Here is an 8,612-nt window from a genome sequence, read left to right on the forward strand (position 1 = left end):
AAGTATAGACGTATCATGTTGAAATGATGAGTCTCAGGCAATTTAACAGTACCTAGAGGCCAATATCTCAGAAACACGTAGTTCAGAAAGCAACATAAAGAAAGAAAAGAGACTTATATAGTGCGTGATGGACTACAAAGCTATGTCCAGGAGATGGGAACATGAGGTGAGACTCAAAACAAAGGCTTTTGGGAAAAGGTCCAGAACCAGCCAGGGTCAGCACAGAACTCTTAGTTTTGGTAACTTCATTTGGAATCCTCTTTCTCTCTGGCCTAGTTTGTGCTTGCTAATTGCTCCTGAATTTTCTTGTTTGCTTAGAAAGATAGTTTTCCTACCTTCAAAAAATCTGTGAACAGGCTCTACGTAAGACCTTGCAACTTCTTGGTTCCGACAAAGGGGCAGAAGGAAACATGATATTCATTCCTGGGTTTGTTTATAAATTATTCTCAGGCCATGAAAATAACATGGTCATGAATTCATCATTTTAAGGAAATTCCTTTTGCTTGAAAATAGAGTATGTTTGGTCCCAGTACTAAGCTTATAAATCCTTATGATTCCTTATTTGGAATTATCTTTCTGAGTTAAACTAGACCATAAAATGTTTAATGGGTCAGACCAAACATGAACAACACACTACTGCTACCCACCCCCCAAAAAAGTGTGGGGGGGAAGGTATGTTCTTACTGTGGTCTCTCAGGAGCAGCAAATAATCTACTACAAAGTGAGTCAGGCATCTTAAACCTTTCTTACTTTTGATTCTTAATTTTGGATTGAGTTCAATGTCATGTTAACAATTAAATCTATTTTATGTTTTATTGATGCAATTCTCTCTATTGTAAATGATTTTCATTTATAAGATCCTGTTATGCTGAAGAGAACTTTTTATGCTGTCTTACCATCTGCTTTATAAAGAAGATAAATATGCAAAGCAGGGATGCCAGAAAAGCTGCCTGTGTGTGGTCTAGGGCCTGCTTAATGTAGAATCAGAGGCTTGGATTCAAGGTGCTTCCTCCCATCACCTCCAACAAGAGATTCCCCCACCTCTTCTTGCCTAGTTTTAATGCATACTGACTGTTGCTGTGCTTTTCATCATCATTTTTGAATATCTATTATGTCCCTTATCAAAGGAACCCTAATTCTCAGTTTTAACCAGAAATGAATGATTCCCAGATATTCAAAGCATTACTGTAAGTTCTAACATTCATCTGTGTGACCTGTCAAAAAACAATCTTAGTGAACATTTCCAATGCCAGCAGCATCTTTAAGAATGAAAATGTAGCCAGGCGTGGTGGCACACGCCTTTAATCCCAGCACTCGGGAGGCAGAGGCAGGCGGATTTCTGAGTTCGAGGCCAGCCTGGTCTACAAAGTGAGTGCCAGGACAGCCAGGGCTGCACAAAGAAACCCTGTCTCGAAAAACCAAAAAAAAAAAAAAAAAAAAAAAAAGAATGAAAATGTAAATAAGACATATACAGACAGACCATGATACAGATCCTAGCTTTCCTGGATGTGTTTGTATGCACATGTTCTCAGGAACAAGAGGCTAAGTCTATGAGCAAAAAAGGCAGCGCATAGTGTGCTACCATAAACTCAAGTGCTATAAGAATCTTAAAAATAAGAGAGGATAAATACATCTTTCAAAGCAGGATAGCTAGCATCTGCTTGCTAAAGAGAGGGATAAGGTAAAGAGATGCGTACTTAATTTGTTTTCATATAACTTTCGAAGAGCACACAGGGTTTGAAGTTTTACTGTTGGAACCAGGCTGTGTTCTCATTAACAGAAAACGGGTTTCTGCAGTCTTCTGGCTTACAAAGGTATATGGAAGATCAGGCAGTTAGCCCAAGTGATCAAGGGACCAAACTTCGTCTTTTGAAGTCTTTTTGATTGTAGTGCATTAACAGCTAAACGCCAAAGACCAATGTTTTGTGTTTTATGATTCACATGCTGTATTCAGCCTTAGTTTCCATAGTGGTAATGTTATAAGGAGAATAATTTAAATGCTGCCAATTAAGGTTTGCAGATGAAATTTAATGTCCAAACCCTCAGCTGCCTATAAAGTGAGCTGGCAAAGTTGGGAGAGGCCTGTGGTTACTTTCTTTGAAGTTCATTTTGTTTTCCAGTGCATCTCAGAATTGAATTAAGTAGGCAACTGGCTTGGAATTATACTTTTAAAGGCAACATACTCTGTATCCAAACAATTTCTATTGGACAACATGCTTTCCAAATAGCAGGATGGAGTTATATTAGTTTAACACTCCTTCAACACATTCCCTCACCACCCCTTTTCCAAATAGACAGTCTCACATAATTGAACTGTAGAAGTGAATTGAATTTCCAAATTCACCTGGAATATGCTGTTTGTCCAATTTGAGATTTGCTGTACAAAACCCCCATTGCACGTTTGCCTCTTTGTCTTCATAAACTTTGGAGAAGAAAGTTTAAAAGTTGCATTTTAATGAGGTGAGCAGAGACAAGAATTATAAAATCACATTTCAGGGAATCAATAAAAAGTCGGACTGCAAATGAAAACAAATGGGCTCCATTTGATCAAAAAGCACACTGAACAAAGTTTTCACTCTGTAATCCAATTAGATGCTCAGATGTGTACACAATCTCCATGTGGAAGCTTGTGACACTTTTTCAACAAGAATGGGCAAATAAGTATGGGAACTGACCCATTAATTATGAGTCTATAAATTAATGCCTATGTTTTAATTTTGTAGATTAAAAAAATACACTGACAATCTGGCTTTAGTTTCTAGTGAACATACTTTGTAGTTTATTATGCAAATGCAGCACAAGGCAAATGTTCGGTTAGAGACATTAGGTCATCACACACATGCATCACTTGACCAGGAATGTGTGTCTCTCCACCCAGGCATCTCCTGTTTTTCTCCTGCTGAGTCTGCTCTTTCAAGTTAAAAAAACCTCTCAGTTTCTGCAGGTTTGAGCTTCAATTTTATCCTAACACAAACCTGAGCTTGTGACTCTTCTTATAAACTACCATATTCTCATCAGCTGGAGAGAAAAGAGAAAGACAAGCCAGTTAGAAGCCAAGGCAGAGACAGGCAGGAGTGACCATTTCCTGACTCCTCACAAGTGACATGGCAGGTCCACAGCTACCCCAATAAACCAGAAGCAGAAGTAAACAGAGAAGGAACAGGGAGACAAAAATTCAAATGGGGCAACAACAGCAGCAGCATTTTCTACCCTCACTCACATACCAGAAACAATATCAAAAAAACATCATGATGGGGGCTGGCGAGATGGCTCAGTGGTTAAGAGCACCGATTGCTCTTCCAAAGGTCCAGAGTTCAAATCCCAGCAACCACATGGTGGCTCACAACCATCCATAACAAAATCTGATGCCCTCTTCTTGAGTATCTGAGGACAGCTACAGTGTACTTACATATAATAAATAAATAAACCTTAAAAAATATCATGATGAAATGTTCCATTCTACAAGGTAGGACTCCCAGGTTCCTCTGTTGTTTCCTGACATCCTCTGAGGTTTCTCAGTGAGTGAGAGGCTCCTGTGAGCCCTCGCCTTACTCTTAAATTTCCTGTGAGATCAAGCTTTGTCAGTGTGACCCAACAACCAAAGGAAGAGCTGCTATTGGAGTCCTAATTGAATCTCAGAGTACAGAAAAAACCTATTGACACAAATACTAGTTCCTGCATGTCTGGAGAGAAACTACCTCTAGGCTTCTAGCTTTGTGGAGTCCTTCCACAGGAAGCCAGATTGCTGCCAAGAATGCCCAGAACAGGCAAACACTATTGCTCCTCTTTGAAGCCAAGTCTAGTGGCCTCTTTATCTCTCTCTGTTGCTGTCTGTCTCCGTCTCTCTCTCTCTCCCTCCTTCCCTCCCTTCCTATTTCTTTACTTGAGAATTTATAACCTTTATTATCAGAAAAAAAAATCTTTGCCCCCCCCAAACAAAACAAAACAAAACAACACATACTGATAACCATACAAAAAAATAATAAAAGATTTTATTTTTCTCTGTTTCGAACCCTCTAATAGTGAGGGTTAGAAGATATCGAACTGATCTCAAAAGTGAAAGGACATTTTCTGAAAGTATAAGATAAGATATTTTTGATTTGCTTCTTTAGTCTCCTGTGATCCACTGTCTTTCTGTGATTTGGATAATTACTGGATCTCTATGGTAGATATTTTAAGTAAAATTATATTGAGGAGGCATTTTAAACTAAATTAAAAATATTTATTAGAGCATGGAAACAAGTCATAATATATAATAAAAATGGACTGTGTTCTTAGAAGTTAAATCATTCCCTTGTGTTGTGATAAGAGTACACATTAATAGATTGTCTTTCTTCTCTTCCTTGTCTCTCTTTTTGAATAAAATCTGTATCTCACTTTATAAAGGCAACATTAATTTACTAGCAACTTGTATTTACTTGCCTCTTCGAAGATGGAAACATTCCACTCTGGGTGAAGCTCCTTAAATAACAAGGTAAACAACTCAAGATAGCTTCAGGAAAGCCGGGCGTGGTGGCGCACGCCTTTAATCCCAGCACTCGGGAGGCAGAGGCAGGCGGATTTCGGAGTTCGAGGCCAGCCTGGTCTACAGAGTGAGTTCCAGGACAGCCAAGGCTACACAGAGAAACCCTGTCTCGAAAAACAAACAAACAAAAAAAAAACAAAAAAAAAAACCAAAAAACAAACAAACAAACAAAAAAAGATAGCTTCAGGAAGTCCCTGAAACTGACAAGATTCACTATGCCCCAATCTACCCCACCCCATAATAAACAACAAAAGCTGCAGAAGAATGTACTTGAACTGCGAAGAAGACTGTCAAAGAAGCCTAGCATGAACAAGGAAAGACCATTCGAACTGCTGCAAGCAGCATAAACCAGCCAGGCTGCTTATTAACACATGGTAAGGACAGTCTCCAACTTGTTTGACCTCCTGCTGCCTGTACATACTCAAGGTTGCTAAGTGTTGTGAGCTCTCTCTTAAGCTGGGGAGGAATTTGATGATATGGTTGTTTTTAAGTAAGTTCTTCCCCTGTAAATAACCTATCAATCATGTATCTGTAAGCAACCCCCCAAAAATTCATTAGTTCATAACTCAGATTTCAGTGGTATCCATATTATGGTTTGTTTGGGGACTGTTTTCTCGGGTGAATAGATTTATGTGAGTCTCCCTAGGAAATATTTTGTATTACAACTCACCTATGTGTTAGTCAGCGTTCCTGTCCCTGGCACAAAGCACGTGAGACAAACAATTTAGAAGGAGGGAACATTTTTTTGTTTGTTTGTTTTGTTTTTGTTTGTGTTTTTTGGCTCTACTGTCAGGGTTGATCTGACATCTGTATTGAGGAGAGGCATCATGGTGATTAATGCACACTTCAAAAACAGGAGGAAAAAAAGGGCCTGGATTCCACTATCCATTCTAAGTCAAACCACCAATGACTTGAAGACCCATCACTAGACTCTGCCTCTTAGATGAGCCACTATATCCCTGTATGCTCCCAAGCTGGCAAATAACACATGGGTCTTTGGGGTTCATTTAAGATCCAACCATAACATCTCAACTCTTTAAACTTTTAAAATTCTACTAACATCATGGCAGTGTATTCCATGAGTGCTAAAATAGGGGTTGCTTTGCCAGTCATCAACTATATTTCAACAATGGTGGAATTCACAGCTCAACTGTATCCTAAACCATTCTGTAGTTGTGCTTGGCTATGTACTAACATTAGCAAACTCAAGCAGCGCTTACCTCTTGGTTCCTGGCTAAGAGTGCCTCCTACTTTAAATGACCAAAGATTAATAATCACTTTCATTTACTTTAGTTGAATACTCTAACTTGCTAAGTAATCCCTCCCTCCATACTGAACGATGTTTAAGTATCATACTTAAAGAGGTTGGGTTAGTTTTTAGTACTGTGAGGAATATGTGAGAACAATCAATTTATGATGAGCGGGTTTCGTTTGTCTCCTTTAGTGGCTGCAGTCCATTATTTATCATACAGCTTTGGGCTGGTGGTAACACAGTGCATCACGGTGGGAGCATATCATTCTATGTCATGGCCAGGTATAGAAGGAGAAATCCCATTAAAGGTTTCATTCCTCTTGGTCCCACCTCTTCATTGTTCCTCTACTTGCTAGTAGTTTCAAAAACTAGGAAGAAAGCATTTAGCATGCAAGACTTTGAGGACATTCCAGATTTAAACTTGATCAGAAGACATGCTCTGATGTGAGACAGAAATAATTTTGTACTGATGGTCTATGCTGAGGATTAGGGGGAGGGAGTGGTAGAAAGAAGGTGCATGTTAAATGATAAGGTCTTTATATAATCTACATTGTGTTACTAAAAACAGCTAGACAGTTCATAGAAAATATCTCCTATCTCTCCTGGAATAGAAATAACCAAAGACCAAAAAGTGGCTGTCTTCTATCTAAAATTTTCTTAGGGGTAGGATAGAGGTTCAGTGTGTAAGAGCTATTGCTATGGAAGCATGAGAATTGGATTTCTGATCCCAGAACCTATGTAAAAAGCCAAGTCTGGCCGTGATTGCCTGTAATCTCAACATTGTGTGTGAGGAAGGTGAAGACAGAAGAATCTGTTGGGGCTTCTTGCTCTTAAGCCTACCTTCAGCTTCAGAGAAAAACCTTGCCTCAGTGGACTGAGAGTTATTGTTTAGTGGTAGAGCAGAAAAATGATTGCTTCCTCTGGCCACTGCACAGGTGCACATACCTGCCCATATATGAATTTACAGACATATATACATATATACACATTCACTCAAAAATATTTTTCGTCTGTTCTAACCACACAATTGAATAAAGAGCTGGTGTTCAGATAATATGTGAATAAATTTAATATTTTCAATGATTTATATTCATTTATATTAAATGTATTTAAGGTGTATATGATCTGCTATCTGCAATTATTTCAAGATCTGCATTCACTTCAAATTTATTCTAACTGCCAAGGTATGAGGCTCTCAAGCGTTTGGGACGTGATTAGCTTCTGACACCAGAGCCCTCATGATTGAGATCAATACCTCTATACACAGCACCCAAGATATCTAGGATGACACCAGCTCTGGAATCCAGGAGACACTGGACAGCTCTCTGAGGAAGTGGGCACTAAAAACACAACAAAAAAAACCCAGCCTCAATCTTAGACTTCCCATCCTTCAACTATGAGGTAAGTTTCTATTCCCTGCAATACTCTTAATTGTGGAAGTTTGCCAAAGCAGCTTGAATGACACACATACTTATTTCATTTATATCATAGGTGCAGTTAGTTAATATATTAATTAATTATTCCATTCAGATATATACTGTACACATTCTAGAAAATTTAGTAAGCATTTGCTCAGTTAGAATTTTGGTCAGAGGATGAGGAGAGGGAAAAGGAGGAGGGAGGAAGAGGAGGAGGAGCAAAATAATATAGTAGCAAAACAAGATAAAAATATTCACCCAAAGTCCTGAAAAGGTGGCCCTAAATCTATTTTTCCTTACTTAGTTCAAACATAAAATGATCACTAAATAGCCTAGAAATTCTAAATTTTGTATGTATGTATGTATGTATGTATACATGTATTCATGTATTTAGAGACACAGTATTATTGTGTAACCCAGGACACCCTGAAATTCACAGTGTGTGTCAGGTTGGCCATGAACTGTCAATCATTCCTGAGCATCCCCAATGCTGGGATGATAGATATTTTTATAACCACTACTCAATTTTTGCTGTTACCTTTCACTGATGAAAATCTGACTGTCTAAGGTAGGTCCAACTGGAAAGTCTGTACAGATATACTTGATCTTGCATGGTTGAGAACCAAAATAGTCTGTGATCTCTACCTAGAATGTCTGAATGGCTAAGATGATGGGCTCAATCTTCAGTATCATCAAAAGCAAAAGGAAATAAAAAAGAGTAGTCTGAACTTGGTATCTTTCAATTTAAAATGACACTTAGGCTTAACATTTTTCCATATTGCTTTTAGCTACCTAGTACTTCAGACTGGATAAAGTAATTAAATTATTTCATTAGCTTGGTAGTATAGTTTCTTGGTAAAACTTTATTCATCCTCCTGATTAAAATTTCATAAAACTGAGCCTTATTGAGTTTATGTAGTAATCATGTGACTATTACCTACCCACTTACCGATAAATATCTAATGGATTTCATGTGAGACTTTTGTCATACTCTTCATGATCATTTTGTAGCTGAAAAACAAAAATCTCATTCATCTCTAAATGAGAGCAAAAAATCTTTTTGTGAAGTAATTGTAATTATGGAGACTCAACTTAAAGCAATTTAAATGTTATATGTCCTATGAAGATGCTTGTGTCCAAGACTTGGTCTTCTGAGTGGTACTTTTGGAAGGTAATGAAATATTTAAGAAGATAAACTTCATGGGACGTCATTGTGATGGGTTTTGCAGGGCTCTGAGATATCATGTTCCCTCTACCATCCCCCTTTATGTTTTTTCTTCTTTTCTGAAAAATGTATTGTCTGTGTCTCACCACATGTCTAATAGAATTGGGGCCAGTCAGTCATTCATGGACCTGACGATCTAAAATAATAAGACAAAATAAACCTCTATCTAGTTACTTTTCTTGGACATTCTGC

The sequence above is a fragment of the Mus caroli genome, unplaced genomic scaffold (genome assembly GCF_978045245.1).
Source record: "Mus caroli unplaced genomic scaffold, Mus_caroli_1 scaffold_3, whole genome shotgun sequence".
NCBI lineage: Eukaryota > Metazoa > Chordata > Mammalia > Rodentia > Muridae > Mus > Mus caroli.